The 18574-nt window shown below is 37.6% G+C and overlaps 1 protein-coding gene across 1 annotated transcript in view; it reads left to right on the forward strand.

Annotated features, from left to right (window-relative positions):
* Positions 1–18574, forward strand: part of LOC150078488 (UDP-N-acetylhexosamine pyrophosphorylase-like) — a 296675-nt gene that overhangs the window by 11669 nt on the left and 266432 nt on the right. Inside the window, exon 2 of the mRNA XM_090385379.1 lies at positions 1654–1790. The gene's annotated coding sequence lies outside the window, so the exon portion shown is untranslated. The remainder of the gene's footprint in view (positions 1–1653; positions 1791–18574) is intronic.

The raw sequence follows: 18574 nt of genomic DNA on the forward strand, positions 1-18574 counted from the left end.
CAATATCTGCCTTTGATGTTTTGAGCAATACCTCAAATTCATCAAATTTATTTACTAAACTCCTAGCATTGGTGTACACGCAAGTATACATGCACCTGTTCTTTTTCTTAGCTACACTAACACAATCCATGTGTTTACTTGTACCCCAATGATTCCCAGCAGTCTCTGAAATATCCTGCATCTTATTTTCCAGGCTGCTGCTCATTCCAATAGAAGCAGTGCAAGAATCACTTTCACCTCTGCCAGTGGCTACTGTTAATTTATTAGTCCCTGTATCCCCCCAATCTAGCAGTTTTCCGATCCACCTAACACTGCCTCGATAGCATCAGCAAACATTCTTGCACCCTTTCTCTTTAAGTGTATCCCATCCCTGTAGAAGCAGTCTCTCCTGTTAACAAGTACAAGTATGGGTCGGGTTTCAGTTTCTCTCCTACAGGTGATGATATTTTGAGAATCGATCTGTAGATTAGATCTCAATCTGAACCGATCCATCAACTTTACATTTGGTGCATTGCTTGGGTTCTCAACATATACATGGAATCAGCTGAAACAGGTTCTGTTCTGTAATGTGCGAGAGGTAATAAAATGATACATTCTTTTTTCCTCCAGAAATTCCATTATGAGGCTGTTAAAAACTTTAGAGTTTCTTAGCGTCATTTCTCCATTTTGTTGTTTACAGTTTGGACCAGATATTACTGCTGAGGTTTCTACTGCTGTTGTGATCCTTGATTGACTTTGTTCACTTGTTTTGGAATTTCTGTCTCCACAGCTGGGATATTATATTTGGGTGGATATTTAGGAGAAATAACTTTGCTACCTGCAAATGTGATTAATCCATTTCTGTTCTGTTCTTGTCTGCCAGTCACATGTAGCAGTGATTCACTCATCTGTGTTTCTGTGCCATTGGACTATGAAATGTAATCTAGATGTGCTTGGTATGCACAATTAAACTGAGAGGTGCATGGTCTGATTTGTCTGTTTAAGGTTCAGCTGCTAGTATGGCATGTGACAGACTCCACTTTTTTAAAATGTTTGTTTTGTGATTTTTTTTAAATTTATAAATTAAATCAAATCCTTCTATGTACCTTTGCCCACCAGTATTCTCTAACTGGTGATCATGTTTGCTGTCATGTATTTGAGAGAGTGCATTAAATGTGTAATTTTTGAAATGTTGAGAAATAACAATGTTCTGTAATCCTGAAAATTTGAAAATTAATGGTTAAATTCATAGCTAAAAACAAACAATTTTTGGCTGAGCTGTATATCGGAAGAAAACTCAAAAAATTTTTTAAAAGTTTATTCCATTTACATTAACCTCAAGACAAACAAAACAAAAAAAAAAAGGCACCAAGCTTTAAACAGAAACAAAGCATTGCTGCTAATTGGCCAAGATTGCCAACATCAGTGTGCTGATAGAATCAAGAGCAGTTAATTTCATGTGCCTTTATTTTTATACCAATCATATGTTGACTGCCTATATGCATCATGGCACAATAATTGTAGTACCATTTAATGTTTATATGCATCAGATGCAGAAACATGTTAAAAGGTATTTTCTGCTTTCATTTCAAAGTACTATGAATTACAAGATATTAAATTTTTTTTAGTGTTTAACAGGTGCTACGTGAGTAAAAGCATCTTTCTCTCTTCTAGGAAACTTCCATTCCGTATGGCATCTGTGAGACACCAGCAACAGATGTCTAATTTTTCCATACCACACTTTGGTTTCATACTAAATGTGAAGAGCTGACAAAAATACACATGTTCACATTGCATCTTCCAGAGGCCATGTGAGTGTTTATGTTTCAGTCCAGGGGGAATGAGTGGTCCTATATTTTAAAAACATAACTTTTTTTATTATTGGTTTCTCTTGTTTATTTTTGTTTGATATTTTTTAATTGAGTTTAACAGATTATAATTAATCACTGTTTAAAATTTAGTAAAATAGCTGAAAATAAATTTTTTATAATTAAAACAAAAAGGGGTTTGTGAACAGATGCCACGTTCTCATGTTTGTTAAATTGAGGGTGCAAGTGATGGAAGGTTAAAACTACCCATATGTGCATATCAGAATGATGAGCATATATATGTGCTTATTTGCATCAGCTATATAAATTAAATAATAAAATTTAATTTATTTAATTAAATTAAATAAATCAGCTACATAAATTAAACCAATTTACTTAATTTATGTGCACAATTTCAGTTTGGTTTTCAGTGTGTACATATGAAAAAACTCAAGAGTTTATTTAGCAGCATACTAAGGGCTTCCTGTGATTCTGCTGTAATTTGTGTGGTCATTAATGTTAGTATCAGTCAGTCAGTCAGTTCTTGATAATGAATAGCCTAGTGTTACCTGTAGCACCAGTCTATTGGTTTATTTAAAAAGTTATTAAAATAACTTTTTTAAATACTAAGAAACAGACCACTGCTAAATCTAATCCATTCACTCTTCCATTTCTTTTACATGTTTTATCTAGCCACACATTTAAATTTACGTGCTTCCCATTTCTGCCACATTAGGTGCAAGCTTATGTTATGACAACCACCCTTTGGGTGAAAGCATGTTTTGCCTTTACCTGAATTTATAATCTATTGCCTTCCTGTGTATTAGCATTAGTAGAGGCATACGATGCAAGGAAGCAAGCTTATGCATCAGCCAAAAAAAAAAAACCAACCTACTCCCATTTCACCCCTCCTTTTGTTCCAGATACCTGTCTAACTCAGCCTTAAATTTATTTAGGCTATCAACTTCCACAACAAACGATGCAAGTCCGTTTCACCAATCAACTACCCACTGGCTAAAGGCAAACTTCCACAGATCTATCCTATATTTGTCTTTCCTCAATTTGAATTTATGCCCTCTCAGGTGATTATGCCGAGAAAGAGGAAGAATCCTGTCAGCATTGAGCATGCTCAAACCATTCAAGGCTTTATACACCTCAAAAAGATTATCTCGCAGGTGCCTAGTCTCCAGACACTAATCTGCAAAACTTAAGTCTTTCTTCGTAAGAGCAAACCTTTGTTCCATTCACTAATCTTGTTGCCCTTCTCTGTACTCATTCCAACAGATCTACCTCCTTAAAATGAGGTCTCCAGATCTGTATATACTAAAGGTGTGGCCTGACCCTTTATTATCCCCTTTATACAAGGGGATAATCACCTCCTTATTCCTGCTAGAAAAATTCCTGTATATCATTGACATGAGCTACACTTGCAGACCATCTGCATTGCTCAGAAAACTTCATATCTGCCTGCACAATTACCCCCAGGTCCTTTTCACTCTCTACCACTGTGTAGTACCACACAGTTGATACGTTACTCTGGGATTACTGCTTCCCTTATGCAGTACCTTACATTTATCAATGTTAAACTTCAGTTGCCACCTCTTAGCCCATCCATTCAACTTTTCTAGATCCTGTTGCAGCACCATACTGTCATTAGAGCCCTTAACAACCCTGCCAACCTTCATATCATCTGCAAACTAGGACATTAAGCCTGATAAACCATCATCAATATTATTTATAAATACAGAAAACAACAATTGACCCAACACTGAACCCTGAGGGACTCCACTAATAACATTACTCCACGAAGAGCAGAGTCCATTGATTACCACTCTCTGTCTTCTTCTCCCACTCAACCATCCCTTTACCCATAGCAGCAGTTTGCCTACAATGCCACACTGCTCCAATTTATGCAGCAGTCTTCTGTGTGCAACAGTATCAAAAGCCTTTCTAAGATCCAAGTATATAATATCAAAGTTATTCCCTGCATCCAGTTCTTTTATGACTGCATCATAGTATCCAATCAAATTGGTCAGACAAGACTTCCCCTTAAAAAAACCATGCTGTGTCCGAGCTATAACTGAAGTCTTGTCTAGATGATCCCGCAGTGCTTCTTTAACCAGTGCCTCCCTTAATTTCTCTGGAACAGAAGTTAAACTAACAGGTCTATAATTATTTTTGTCAGCCTTTGATCCTTCTTTTTGAATTGGTGTAACATTTGCCCATCTCCAGTCTATGGGTACCTCCCCTGAGTCCAAGAAAGCTCTCATAATTATGGCTAAGGGTTTGCTTACTTCCATTGCTGCCTCCTTTAATATAACTGGATAGATCCCATCCACCCCGGGTGCCTTTTTTATGTTTATCTTCAACAATTTCTCCTCCACTTTACTCTCAGTTTTTACCAAATCGTCTAGCTCACTGCCAGAGTTTAATTCACCTCTGACATTCCCCTCCCTGAATAACTCCTCATGTGAAAATAGATGCAAAATACTCATTTAGTTTGTTAACCACCTTAGCAGGATAATCAACAGTTGAACCATCAGTATCCAGTGAACAATCTGATTCATCCCTTTCCTTCTAGAGTTTACATAGGTAAAGAACTCTTTGCTTCCTTTGCCAAATATTTTTCATAATCTCCTTTGTGACTTGGTTACAGACCAGCTTATATCTATCATTGGCTTCCATGTCATCCATTAATTTATATGTATCCCATGCATTTTTCTTCTCTGCCACATGTCTCATTAGATTGTCTGACATCCATGTAAGCCTAAACCTTGAATAATATTTCTTAATTGGTACGTAAAGCCTAGTTTAATTTTTTTGAATGCTTCCCATTTTGAATTTGCTGTTGGTAATATCATCAGTTGGTCCCACCGTATAGAATTTAAATACTGTCTCAGACCTCCGTAGTCACCTTTATGAAAACAAAAACGCTTTCCTTTACCCCTGATGGTAGTTACCTCTGAGTAAATCCCACTTTAGCACACTGTGATCACTGCCACCTAGTGGTTCCTTAACTGCAGATTCTTAATGCATGAAGAATCACTACTGATAATCAGATCAAGAGTATTACTCCCTCTAGTTACCTCCCGAACATGCTGATGTAGAAAACAATCATCCAATAAATCCACAAAAGCCTTGCTAGTGTGTGAATGACCAACCCACAAATTCCAGTCAATATCTGGGAAATTAAAATCCGCCATTATAAGACTCTCTCTCTGATTTACTGGCCCATTCTATTTCCCTGTACTGTTTTGTATTATACTCATCAGAGTCATTAGGCATATAACACATTCCTACTCTCAATTTTGATCTCCCAGTGCTTATGTCACACCAAACTGACTCGACACTGCACTGTCCAGCAATGTCGACTGGCTGCTCTTCCTTGGATTTTATGTGTTTCTTAACTAATAGCATAACCCCTTCTCCCTTCCTATTCTGTCTATCCTTCCTGTACACATTGTACTCCCCAAATTCCAGTTCTGCATTCTTTATATCTGTGTGACACCACATCTCTGATATCCCAACAATATTGCCCTAGAAAGAGAAAAGATATTCTAGAAAGAGAAAAGACAAGATGTCAACTGAAAAATTCACAAGTTTCAATAAGTTCACACTAAATAGATTCTTCTATGGCATGAACCCAGAGAGTAATAATTGGATGTATTGTCCTCATGCATTAAGAGCATGCTCTTCAATAACAGTGGTCAACAAATTTTCAATATTTTTTGTTTCTTTGATGAAAGTATTTTTTTCTGTATTGTGCAGAGTTTAAAAATCAGCATTAAAAAAATTATTTAGCTCAAGCTTTGAAAATATCTGCTATGTCTTATATTCTATAAAATACACTACATAGGCCTAAAATGAGATAAACGAAGGACATCCACTATACTGTTTTAATATATCTTATATTGAAAAACATGCTGTATTATAAAAACTTTACAAAAAATTGTCAAGTTTTAATAATAATAAGAATTAATACATTTTTAGTTATTGAAAACAAAATATTAAATCAAATTGATCAGAAAAATACATGAAATCACTTGATTCACGTTTTATGTTACTTTATACTTCGTGGGGTACAAACAACAGACAAAGGCCTATTGTTTGTAGACTAGATCTGTGGCATCTCTTGTCACAGTCCAGCAATAGTCAGCTAATGACAGGCAAATCCTGTCATTTGTACCGTATTGCCGAGATGCCCTGATGGAATCTCTCCATGCTCTTCGCTTAATGCGCTACATTTGTCCAGGAAAATATCCAAATGGGAGTGAAGAAAGTGTATTTTTAATTACATGTTGCAGTCTAATTTATGGTATGATGACAGGTTTCTCACAAGCTGTTTATAGTTAACTGCTTTGTTGTTTTCCAGAAAGTTTGTTGCTACAAGTTTGAAAGCATTCCAGGCTACTTTCTCATCACCATGGAGGATCTGGTCAAAGTGTTCATTCTCGAGGTGTGGGCCATTAAACATGGCTTCCTTTATTTTGGCCTCATTAAGTCTTGGAAATTTTTTCTTGAGGGAGGTATTTGAAAGCTGATTCATCTTGATCCAGGGCCTTAACAAATTGTTTCATACAGACGCACCAACATTATCCTCAAGGAGATTTCACTGTTTCACTCTTGAGCCTAAATGTTCTGCCTTATTTTTTGGTGAATCAAGGTCGCTGATAAGATCAGCTAATTCATTTTGTGTAATTTTGTGTGGCTCTGTGGAGGGAAGATTGGAAATAAAATCAGGATCTGTTGATGTGGAGGGTTCAGGTAATTTTTATTGACATCACCTGACTGTTCATCAGATTCTAAAACATATTCAGCCGGTGTGTCAGGAATGGGAAGTCCTTCTCTCTAGGGTATCAGTCAAATAGTCAGATTGTTATTCAGATAGCTTAAGGTCCACTTTTTTTTCTTGGAAACCCCCTGCTGAAGAGATGGTACCATACAAAAGTAATGGTCCGTTATATGAGCCTAAATAACAGTATGCTTTTTTTTATTATCGAAGTAATTGCATACTTCTGTGATGCAAGTGTCACTTCACCACAACAAAATATTTAGACACTTACACGGCATGCTAAATTTTAAGTTTTTGCTCAGTCAAAAACAACAAATGTGGCCTGGATAGATGCCTGGCTCAGACTGACCGATGCATCTAGACAGAAAATAGTGTGATTCTACGCTAATGGCTGCATTGTTGCTACATAAACTTTACCTCAAGGCAAAGAATCATACGAAAAATGTGCTGAAAGTGACATGTCATGTGTCATCAGAACTAGAGCTGTTAATTCATTTTAACTGTTATATTCATATTTAGTATATTAATATTAGTCAAAATTGACTAATTTTATTACTGAAACATTTTAGCTGTTGACCAGTGTAATTGGACACAAATAAATTTAAATTCATTCAATAATTACTACATGGAATGTCAGTAGCTTATATGCCACTGGAAAGCTGGACAACATTGTTAAATAGATTAAAAGAATGGGTCTAGACCTATTGGGATCAGCGAGCTTTATTGGCTGGACTTGGGGATGTGCCACAAGTCTATATTACTCCAGAAGTGAACCCCCAAGACTTCAATCACCGCTGTAGAGTGGGCACCTTTGTACGCTCAGAATTCAATAAATACGTTATAAACTACATGCCAATCATGAATAGAATGATTTTGCCAAAATTGCAAGGACAACCTTTCAAAATAAACACACTGCAGATATATGCACCTATATCTGACCAAAAATACGGCGAAGTTGAAATGTTTTATGATCTGCTAGATAAAGTTCTCAGCAAATTAGAGAAAGATGAAATAATGCTGTTGATGGGTGACTTCAATGCCAAAATTGGTCACAGGCACAGAATGGGTGGGGTTGGTAAATATAGACTAGGTATAAGCAGTCACAGAGGGAATAGACTATTTGATCTTTGTCTATATTCTATCCACCTTTCCATCTTTGTCCATGTTCTATAATTTTTTCATTAATTGAGTAAATCTTTAATTCCTTTCTAATATTTACATTTGGTATTTTATCTAATTTTGTACATTCTTTAACATATCTTAAAAATTTCATTTCTGCAGCTTGTATTCTATTAATGTCGCTTTCTTTCGGTATCCATGTTTCAGAACCATAAAAAAGTGTTGGTATTGCCATTTTGTTCCACACTATATTTTGAAATTTTGCCAATTTCTGGTTCATATCTTCTTCGACATCATATGTTATATCACATCCTAGATATTTGAAATGTTTTTACTTGTTCTAATATTTTATTGTCTATAACTATTTTTGTTCTCACAGTATTTTTCCCCTTAAAAGCCATTGTTCTAGTTTTCATCATTGATATTTTAACTTTATATTAGCATTAGTAGAGGAATATGATGCAAGAAAGCAAGCTTATGCAGCATCAGCCAAAAAAAAAAAAAAAACACTTCCACTTCACCCCTCTGTTCGTTCGAAATACCTGTCCAGCTGAGCCTTAAATTCATTTAGGCTATCAACTTCCACCACAAGGGATGGAAGTCTGTTCCACCAACCAACTACCCACTGGCTAAAGGCAAATTTCCACACATCTATCCTACATCTGTCTTTCCTCAATTTGAATTTATACCCTCTCAGGTGATTATTCTGAGCAAGAGGAAGAATCCCATCAGCATTGAGATTGCTCAAACCATTCAAGGCTTTATACATCTCTATCCGATCACTTCGCTGGTGCCTAGTCTCCAGACACTGTAATTTGCAAAACTTAAGCCTTTCTTCGTAAGAGCACCCCTTTGTTCCATTCACTAATCTTGTTGCCCTTCTCTGTACTAGTTCCAGCAGCTCTACATCCTTCTTGAAATGAGGCCTCCAGACCTGTATACAGTACTCTAGGTGTGGCCTGACCATTGCCTTATACAAGGGAATAATCACCTCCTTATCCCTGCTAGAAAAATTCCTGTATATCATTGACAAGACACCATGAGCTACTCTTGTAGCCTGTCTGCACTGCTCAGAGAACTCCATATCTGCCTGCACAATTACTCCACAGGTCCTTTTCATTCTCTACCACTGTCAGTGTAGTACCACAGAGTTGATACTGGGGTTGCTGTTTCCCATATGTAGTACTTTACATTTGTCAATGTTAAACTTAATTTGCCACCTCTCAGCCCATCTGCTCAACCTTTCCAGATCCTGTTGCAGCAGCATAGTGTCAGTAGTGTCCTTGACAACCCTGCCTACCTTTGTATCGTCTGCAAACTTCGACATTAAGCTTGATATACCATCATCAATATCATTTATAAATACAGAAAACAATAATGGACCCAACACTGAACCCTGAGGAACTCCACTAATAACATTAGTCCATGACGAGCAGTGTCCATTGATTACCACTCTCTGTCTTTTCCCCCTCAACCACCCATTTATCCATAGCAGCAATTTGCTTCCAATGCCACACTGCTCCAATTTGTGCAGCAGTCTTCCATGTGCAACAGTATCAAAAGCCTGTCTAAGATCCAAGTATGTAATATCAAAGTTATTCCCTGCATCCAGTTCTTTTGTGACTGCATCATAGTATCCAATCAAATTGGTCAGGCAAGACTTCCCCTTAACAAAACCATGGTGTGTCCGAGCTATAACTGAAGACTTGTCTAGATGATGCTGCAGTGCTTCTTTAACCAGTGCCTCCATTAATTTTCCTGGAACAGAAGTTAAACTCACAGGTCTATAATTACTTGTGTCAGCCTTTGATCCTCCTTTGTGAATTAGGGTCACATTTGCACATTTCCAGTCTGTGGGTACCTCCCCTTGAGTCCAAGGAAGCTCTCATAATTATGGCTAAGAGTTTGCTTACTTCCTTTGCTGTCTCACTTAATATAACTGGATAGATCCCATCCACCCCATGTGCCTTTCCCTCGCTGAATAACTCCTCATGTGTGAATGTCGATGCAAAATATTCATTTAGTTTGTTAGCTACCTGAGCAGGATCGTCAACGGTTGACCCATCGATATCAAGTGAACCCATCTGATTCATCCCCTTCCTTCTAGACTCTAGAATCTAGAGTTTACATAAGTAAAGAACTCTTTGCTGTTTTTCTTTTTATCCCTTGCCAAAGATGTCTTGTAATCTGCCTTCGCCTGCCTAACCTCCTTTGTAACTTGGTTACAGATCAACTTGTATCTATCATAGGCTTCTGTGTCACGTGTTAATTTGTATGTATCCCATGCATTTTCTTCTCTGCCATGTGTCTCATTAGTTCATCTGACATCCATTTAGGCCTAAACCTTGAACAATATTTCTTAGTTGGTATGTAAAGCCTAGTAGCTTCCAACATAAGTTCTTTGAATGCTTCCCATTTTGAATTTGCTGTTGGTAACATCATCAGTTGGTCCCACTGTATAGAATTTAAATACTGTCTCAGTCCATCGTAGTCACCTTTACGAAAGCAATAACCCTTCCCTTTACCCCTAATGGTAGTTACCTCTTTGAGTAAATCCCACTTCAGCACACTGTGATCACTGCCACCTAGTGGTTCCTTTATCTGCAGATTCTTAATGCATGAAGAATCACTACTGATAATCAAATCAAGAGTATTATTCCCTCTAGTTGCCTCCCGAACATGCTGATGTAGAAAACAATCATCGAATAAATCCACAAAAGCCTTGCTAGTGTGTGAGTGACCAACCCACAAATTCCAGTCAGTATCTGGGAAATTAAAATCTCCCATTATAAGACTCTATGATGTACTGGCCCTCTCTATTTCCCTGTACAGTTTCTTATTATACTCATCAGAGTCATTAGGCCTATAGCACATTCCTACTCTCAATTTTGATCTCCCAATGCTTATCTCACACCAAACTGACTCGACACTGCACTGTCCAGCGATGTCGACTGGCTTCACTTCCTTGTATTTTATGTGTTTCTTAACTAATAGCATAACCCCTCTTCCCTTCCTATCCTTTCTGTAGATGTTGTACTCCCCAAATTCCAGTTCTGCATTCCTTATATCTGTGTGACACCACGTCTCTGATATATTCCAACAATATCCGCTTTTGATGCTTTGAGCAATACCTGAAATTCATCAAATTTATTTACCAAACTCCTAGCATTGGTGTACACCCAAGTATACATGCTGTTTCTATTCTTAGCAGTCTCTGAAATATCCTGCATCTTGTTTTTCAGGCTTCTGCTCATTCCAATAGAAGCAGTGCAAGAATCACTTTCAGCTCTGGCAGTGGCTACTATTAGTCTTTGTATTCCCCCATGCTAGCAGTTTTCCGACCCCCCCAACACTGCCTTGATAGCATCAGCAAATATTCTTGCACCGTTTCTATTTAAATGTATTCCATCCCTGTAGAAGCAGTCTCTCCTGTTAACAAGTACAGTCCAGGCTGAAAAAAATTCTACCCCTTGAGCCTTGCACAATCTTTCCAGGGCTGAATTGATCGACAAGGCTCTCATCATATACTCCCTCCTATCGTGTCTGGGCAGAATTGCAGACAGTTTCAAATTCAACCTTAGTTCAACCCTAGTTATATATGTTAAACAACATTGGTGACAAGCTGCATCCCTGTCTTCCTCCTTGATTTGTTATACTTTCTTCTGTTAATTTATTACTTGTTTCTATTACTATTTTTGTTCCTTGTTATAAACTCTTTTATTTTTGTAAGATGCTTTGGGTATCCTTTATTACTCAATATGTTCCATAGTTTTCGTCTGTTTACTCGATCAAATGCTTTTTCATAATCTATAAACACTAAATGCGTTTCTAAATTAAACTCTTTTCGTTTTTCTATTATTTGTTTTAATATAAATATATTATCTGTACATGAACTTCCTTTTCTGAATCCTGCCTGTTCTATTAATATTTCATCAGAGATAATTTTAATTCTGTTATTTATTATTTTGCTGTACATTTTATATACAGTATTTAGTATGCCAATCCCTCTATAATCCCTGTAGAAGCAGTCTCTCCTGTTAAGAAGTACAGTCCAGGCTGAAAAAAATTCTACCCCTTGAGCCTTCCGCAATCTTTCCAGGGCTTTGTATCATTTCTATTTCCTTTTTTAAATATTGAAATAATTTTTGCTATCTTCTATTCTTCTGGTATTTTATATTGTTCCCAACATTTATTAAATAAATTTAGTGTCCTGTCTTTTAGAAAATTTCCTCCATACTTGATGAGTTCCGCATTTAAACCATTCATTCCTACTGCTTTCCTATTTTTTTTAGCTTTCAATGCCTTTTCCAATTTTTCCTTTGTTATTGGATCTGTGCCACTAACTGGATCTAACTGAATCTCTTCTATTTGATATGTTGGGGCTTTCCACAGTTCTTCATAATGTTTTTTCCATTGTTCTTCGTTTATTATATTTATTCTTGAAGTGTCTTTCTCTGTGCTATTCAAGTGTTTCATTATTTTATATGCCAAATTTTGTCTTCCACGAACATCATGTTCTATTGGAATGAGCAGCAGCCTGGAAAATAAGATGCAGGATATTTCAGAGACTGCTGGGAATCATTGGGGTACAAGTAAACACATGGGTTGTTTTAGGGTAGCTAAGAAAAAGAACAGGTGCATGTATACTTGCATGTACACCAATGCTAGGAGTTTAGTAAATAAATTTGATGAATTTGAGGTATTGCTCAAAACATCAAAGGCAGATATTGTTGGGATTTCAGAGACGTGGTGTCACACAGATATAAGGAATGTAACTGGAATTTGGGTACTACAGAAAGGATAGACAGGATTGGAAGGGAGGAGGGGTTATGCTATTAGTTAAGAAATACATAAAATCCAAGGAAGAGAAGCCAGTCGACATCACTGGACAGTTTAGTGTCGAGTCAGTTTGGTGTGACATAAGCATTGGGAGATCAAAATTGAGAGTTGCTGTTGTTTGGTTTTTAGGAGCATTAGCAACTAAGGCCATATTGCTCCGGTGCGGTGGTCATTCCCTGACCTTTCCGCATCCTCCGTATTTGGTGGTGACGGGCTCGAACCCCGGTCTAATCAAGAAGCGTGTGCTACGCACTGCTGCTCCTTCCCACCTGGCTACGGAGGCGCCCCAAAATTGAGAGTAGGAGTGTGCTATAGGCCTAATAACTCTGATGAGTATAATAAGAAACTGTTAAGGGAAATAGAGTGGGCCAGTAAATCAGAGAGTCTTATAATGGGGGATTTTAATTTCCCAGATATTGACTGGAATTTGGGGGCTGGTCACTCACACACTAGCAAGGCTTTTGTGGATTTATTAGATGATTGTTTTCTACATCAGCATGTTCGGGAGGCAACTAGAGGGAGTAATACTCTTGATTTGATTATCAGTAGTGATTCTTCATGCATTAAGAATCTGCAGATAAATGAACCACTAGTTGGCTGTGAACACAGTGTGCTGAAGTGGGATTTACTCAAAGAGGTAACTACCATTAGGGGTAAAGGGAAGGGTTATTGCTTTCGTAAAGGCGACTATGATGGACTGAGACAGTATTTAAATTCTATAAAGTGGGACCAACAGCAAATTCAAAATGGGAAGCATTCAAAGAACTTATCTTGGAAGCTACTAGGCTTTACATACCAACTAAGAAATATTGTTCAAGGTTTAGGCCTAAATGGATGTCAGATGAACTGATGAGACATATGGCAGAGAAGAAAAATGCATGGGATACATACAAATTAACACTTGACACAGAAGCCTATGATAGATACAAGTTGATCTGTAACCAAGTTACAAAGAGGTTAGGCAGGCGAAGGCAGATTACGAGAAATCTTTGGCAAGGAATGCAAAGAAAAACAGCAAAGAGTTCTTTACTTATGTAAACTCTAGAAGGAAGGGGATGAATCAAATTGGTCCACTTGATATCGATGGGTCAACTGTTGATGATCCTGCTCAGGTAGCTAACAAACTAAATGAATATTTTGCATCGACATTCACACATGAGGAGTTATTCAGCGAGGGGAATACCAGAGGTGTGTTCAACTCTGGCAGTAAGCTAGAGAATCTTGTAATAACTGGGAGTAAAGTGGAGGAGAAATTGTTGAAGATAAACACAAGAAAGGCACCCGGGGTGGATGGGATCTATCCAGTTATATTAAAGGAGGCAGCAAAGGAAGTAAGCAAACCCTTAGCCATAATTATGAGAGCTTCCTTGGACTCAGGGGAGGTACCCACAGACTGGAGATGTGCAAATGTGACCTCAATTCACAAAGGAGGATCAAAGGCTGACACAAGTAATTATAGATCTGTGAGTTTAACTTCTTTTCCCAGAAAATTTATGGAGGCACTGGTTAAAGAAGCACTGCAGGATCATCTAGACAAGACTTCAGTTTTAGTACGGACACAGCATGGTTTTGTTAAGGGGAAGTCTTGTCTGACCAATTTGATTGGATACTATGATGCAGTCACAAACGAACTGCATGCAGGGAATAACTTTGATATTATATACTTGGATCTTAGATAGGCTTGTGATACTGTTGCACATGGAAGACTGCTGCATAAATTGGAGCAGTGTGGCATTTGAGGCTAATTTCTGCTATGGATAAAGGGGTGGTTGAGGGGGAGAAGACAGAGAGTGGTAATCAATGGACACTGCTCATCGTGGACTAATGTTATTAGTGGAGTCCCTCAGGGTTCAGTATTGGGTCCATTATTGTTTTCTGTATTTATAAATGATATTGATGATGGTATATCAAGCTTAATGTCCAAGTTTGCAGACGATACGAAGGTTGTCAGGGTTGTCAAGGACACTACTGACACTATGCTGCTGCAACAGTATCTGGAAAGGTTGAGCAGATGGGCTCAGAGGTGGCAAATGAAGTTTAACATTGACAAATTTAAAGTACTACATATGGGAAACAGCAACCCCAGAGCAAAGTATCAACTCTTCATTCTCTCAGAGCAACGTATCAACTCTTCATTCATTCTCTACCCCTGACAGACAGTGGTAGAGAATGAAAAGGACCTGGGGGTAATTGTGTAGGCAGATATGAAGTTCTCTGAGCAGTGCAGACAGGCTGCAGGGAGTAGCTCATGGTGTATTGTCAATGATATATAGGAATATTTCTAGCAGGGATAAGGAGGTGATTATTCCCTTGTATAATCAGGTCAGGCCGCACCTTGAGTACTGTATTTCAAGTACCTCATTTCAAGAAGGATGTAGAGCTGCTGGAACGAGTACAGAGAAGGGCAACAAGATTAGTGAATGGAATAAAGGGGTGCTCTTACGAAGAAAGGCTTAAGTTTTGCAAATTACAGTGTCTGGAGACTAGGCACCAGCGAGGTGATCTGATAGAGGTGTATAAAGCCTTGAATGGTTTGAGCATGCTCAATGCTGATGGGATTGTTCCTCTTGCTCAGAATAATCACCTGAGAGGGCATAAATTAAAATTGAGGAAAGACAGATGTAGGATAGACGTGCGGAAATTTCCCTTTAGCCAATGGGTGGTTGGTTGGTGGAACAGACTTCCATCCCTTGTCATGGAATTTGATAGCTTAAATAACTTTAAGGCTCAGCTGGACAGGTATTTCGAACAAACAGAGGGGTGAAGTGGAAGTGGTTATTTTTTATTTTTTTTTTTTTTTTTGGCTGATGCTGCATAAGCTTGCTTTCTTGCATCAAATGCCTCTACTAATAGTAATGCTATTTGCTTATAAATCTATCCCATGACTCTGCTTTAGCCTTCCTCATTATATATTTAGTTTAATTGCATTCTTGTTTATATATTTCTTCATTCTCCCTGTCCTGTTTTGTATATATTTAAGGTATTTATCTTGTATTGCTTTAGCTATTTCTTCATTCCATATCTTTACCTCCCCCCCCTTCTTATAGTTTTTCCTGAATTATCCTAGTGTCTCTTTTGCTATCTTTTGAATTATATTTCGGATATTATTCCATTCTTCTTCTATTTGTTCTCTTTCCGATGTTTTACTTATTTCGTCTTTAATCCTTTTTTCATATAAATTTTGTATACTTTCTTCTTGAAGTAGATATACTTTATAACCCAACTCCTCCTTCCACTGTTTAATAGCTTTTCTCTTCTTCCATTTAGCCCATAACTCTAGTTTTGAAGCCACTAAAAAATGATCTGACACCTCAACAAACATCTGACATTGCGATGGCACCTCAAACTGAAATTAGTACAGTGTATGGTCATATGCTACATTCTGGTCCGTACTTTTTTATGGTGTTGAGACTTGGACTCTTGAGGCAAGTTCCCTGATCTGATTAGAGGCGTTTGAAATGTGGATGCATCGCAGGATGTTACGAATACCATGAACAGTCTTAATAAAGTCCTCTGCAGAACAAGAACAGAAAGAACATTAATAACTACCATCAGGAAAATCTCTTATGTTCTCCACATTCTACGAGGAGAGAAATGTCTGCCTCAGTTGATAATAAAAGGCAAGACTGATGGAAAATGGAGAATTGGTAGGAGACGAATGTATTGGCACATAACATCCAACAGTGGACTGATATGTGAAATGTAGAAAAACTGTTCAGATTAGCAGAAGATAGGAATGAACTCTCCTTAATAATCCGGGCCAACATCCGGGTGACTGGGCAAGACACATGAAGAAGAAAAAGAATTCAATAATTGGATACAAATATAATTTTAAATTCATTCAATAATTGGGCACAAATGTAATTTTAAATTCATTCAATAATTGGGCACAAATGTAATTTTAAATTCATTCAATTGGACATAATTTTAAATTCATTCAATAATTGGACATAATTTTAAATTCATTCAATTGGACATAATTTTAAATTCATTCAATAATTGGACATAATTTTAAATTCATTCAATTGGACATAATTTTAAATTCATTCAATAATTGGACATAATTTTAAATTCATTCAGTAATTGGACAAATAATTTTAAATTTGTGTTTTTTTTTGTTAATTATATGTGCATATAATTATTGAGAGTAGACATAACTTGATCCTGAATTTTTCCTGTTTACACTATAACTAACAGAGATTTCTGGAATTTTCAGTGGTGAAATGGAAGCAAACACTTTTTGTTGAAAAGTATTTGGAGTTTTGGTGCTCACTGATTAGACAAAGAGCATGACATCACTGGATGTTATGTAGGGTCTCGAACATCCATGTGTGTGTGAGGCCTACAAGGCCCTACATAACCACCTATTAAAATAATAATAGAATTTGTAAGAAAGTACAAAAAGAACTGATTGATGAAAGAATGTGCCAGGCATCAAAATTTTCTAAACTATGCAAAAGCATTGCAAATACCAGACATGGTGAAACAAACAGAAAAAGCATAGCTAAAATCTTACATATAATAATGTTGTGCAAAACGGTTGATGCAAATTAAGTTAAAATCTCAAGGAGACATAGAATAGCTAGCCTCTATCAAGGGGTAGGAGGCAGAAGACTCCAAATAACAGCATGCATAACCACTGGAAATTAACAGTATAGAAGGAAGGAAGGGGATTAAAAACCATCACTAAAACTTAAGAAGCCCTTTTAGAGAGTGGGATGGAATAATCCCTACAACGTCTAAATAGGTTTTTGTGTGATCAGCTAATATAAGCATTACAATCAGGCATTGAATGAATACATGAGAGGGAAAGGAAGGTGTTCCACAGAGGAGGAAAAAGGTTGGGTTCCATTACTTGACTTGTAATAATAATAAAAAAATCGCTTAAGCCATTTCATTGGACCTACCCCCCTCCCCAATGTCGAAGTGATGGTTAAGGCAGAGTGGTGCCATCTGGTGTGACTCCCAATAACTACCCCTGCCACTGGATGCAAAAGCCAAAGCTAAACATGTCCACCCCCATAACTGAATAAAGATGAGAAGTATAAATATTGAACATACTGCATTGAGTATGGTGCAGGATAAAGTCACTTGCATTCAGGCCTTAGGTAGAGGGTTCAGTTCAAAAAGTCAGAAACAGTTTCCCATGAAAGAATGTGGAGCAAGTGGTGCTGTGCCCTGCATGGCTACCACAACTGAAGGGTAAGACCACCAGCCCAACCAAGTGGATGTTCTTCCTGTGCTACTGACCACCCAGGATGGGAGGAGGAAAGAGCCAGTGCCTGAAGGGAACCATTGAAGTGAATATGCTCATCATGCAAGCAATACGAAGTAACCAAGTTTGAGATCAATATGGAGTGTACAGGATGAAATTACACCCTCAGTGGTTGAAATGGTTCTCGAGATATACAGTGAATAATAGGCCAGAGACGGACGATCATCATGAAGAATCTGATAGCTCCTCCTATCTCGAAAAAGATCAACTACAAAGAATACGGAAAAACCGAATCAGAACTAGAGGAGGAAGAGCAAATACAAGAATTACAACCCGGTGCAACTGAAGTGGAAAGAGACAAGGTCACAATATTCAGAATAGAAGAAGAGTGAAAGAAGGTCCTAGCAGAATTCGAGGGAATGGACCCCACAAAGACCCATGCCATACCAAAAGAGATACCCATCAGAATCCTATGGCATTTGAGGTGACTTAAAACCACCTCAAACCATCTGTTTTTGTTCACTCAATCAGTGAACAAAACCAGATTACTTCAACAATGAATTAACACAAGACACTATCCATATGGCCATTTACTGGGCTGCTGTAGCAGCCACCAGGATGAACAGAAACCCATCAGCCAAGAAGGGAAACCAGAGAACAACATAACATAAAACACAAAGGCAAGGAACCACCAGTCTGGGAAAGAAAGCTGCACCAGAAGATAGAAAAGTTGAAGGTAATCTTCAGGAAAGACAACGTGCACAGCAAACATGAGACCTAAAATCAGAGAATCGAATTGACACCTTTAAGCAGAACAGTGAG

This window comes from Mastigoproctus giganteus, chromosome 11 (genome assembly GCF_048544385.1).
Source record: "Mastigoproctus giganteus isolate SK-2022 chromosome 11, ASM4854438v1, whole genome shotgun sequence".
Lineage (NCBI taxonomy): Eukaryota > Metazoa > Arthropoda > Arachnida > Uropygi > Thelyphonidae > Mastigoproctus > Mastigoproctus giganteus.